This window comes from Silene latifolia, chromosome 4 (assembly GCF_048544455.1).
Source record: "Silene latifolia isolate original U9 population chromosome 4, ASM4854445v1, whole genome shotgun sequence".
Lineage (NCBI taxonomy): Eukaryota > Viridiplantae > Streptophyta > Magnoliopsida > Caryophyllales > Caryophyllaceae > Silene > Silene latifolia.
Window position 1 is genome coordinate 51720662 of NC_133529.1, and position 1573 is coordinate 51722234.

Genomic DNA, 1573 nt, shown 5'->3' on the forward strand with positions numbered 1-1573 from the left:
TGTAAGTACGACCTGAAAGACACCTTGCATTGAGTGGGAGATAGTAATAGGACAAGGGAATTGGTGACGCACACTTGTCGAGGATAAGTGGGAGATTGTTGGAATATGTGTCCTCCGACAATAATGCGAACACAACTGTTGATCATGATGATCACATGTTTAAATCGCATTTTAAGAATACATGTGGGATGTAATTTTTTACAGTCAACTGGTCCACACATATCGGTAATGATTGGCTGACTAGAGTTTGACATTCGTCGTGCGGCCAGTCTTTGATTAGTTGATCCCCTTAGGTCATACCTATAGGGAAATACTCTTAATTGATTATTTAATTAATCGTATGCCGATACGAGTTAATTAAATTGCTTAAAATTGACGGATGATTTTGTGAGTAAAGTTAACGTGTCTTATTGTAATTCAATTAAATTAGATACGGTCTAAGTAATCGAATTGTTTTATTACTTAGATAAAATTATTGTTTACGAAACAATTGAAATTGAAATTGAATGAATAATTTATTATAAATACAAGACGTTGTAATTTAGAATTTCATAAACCGTTTTGGTACAAGTAATTACGAATTACTAGTCGATTTTGTATATGACATATTTTATGAGTATGTTGATTTTTAATATGTTAAAAATACATTACAATTTCACATGTCAAGTAACATGTCACATATGTTACAATTGACAAATGACAAAAATAAAATGGACCTACCCATTTTATTTAAGTGTGCCGAAAAAGGAGGGAGTATTAGGTTTATATTGTGTTTTTATTTTTAAGTGGAAAACACAATGATCAAACCCTACTTGTAGCCTTGCATGCCTATTTTTATTGGGTAGAAAAACAAGCTCATGCATTGGCTTCTACTCCCTCCTCCAACCGATTTTTCCAAGAGAAAAGATATAGTTTTTCATCTATCATTGATTCACAACTTCAACTCATATTTTCTAGTGTAAGAAAATGAATTCTCTCTATAATTTGTGAAAACATAGAGAAACAAAAAAACACACAAATCACTCCTCTCTTGACCGAAATATTCAAGAGAACAAATTAATATTTTTGTGTCAAATTTTAAGTAAAACTTATATTATTACTAGTTCGTAATTATATAAGTTATTAAGGGATTTCCTTGGGTATATGCTTTTGGGAGAGGTTCTATTTTGGACCTTTTGTTCATCCATTATAAGGAAGCTCAAGAACTAACAAGAAGGAGATCTTGTTGGTGCCCTTATATCCGAAATCCCAAAGTAAGAAAGATTATTTCTTCTCTTATCTTTTTAGTTTGCATGCATAAGATCTAACATTTATTTTATGACTAAATAAATTATTTCATATATGAATATGTAAATTAATGAGATTAATGAATCAAACAGGTCAGTGATTGAACCTCATTGTTTTCTATTTGAGGTGTGACATTCCCATTGGCAGCAGAATTATTTGTTTGCACTGGAGTGATACTTTGATATGGGCCACCAGATCGAGTAATATGATCCACGTCAAGATCTTCCGAGGTTTTGACTAAAGGATGTTCTTTGAGGTAAATATCTTCGTCATCGTCTCTCAAAAC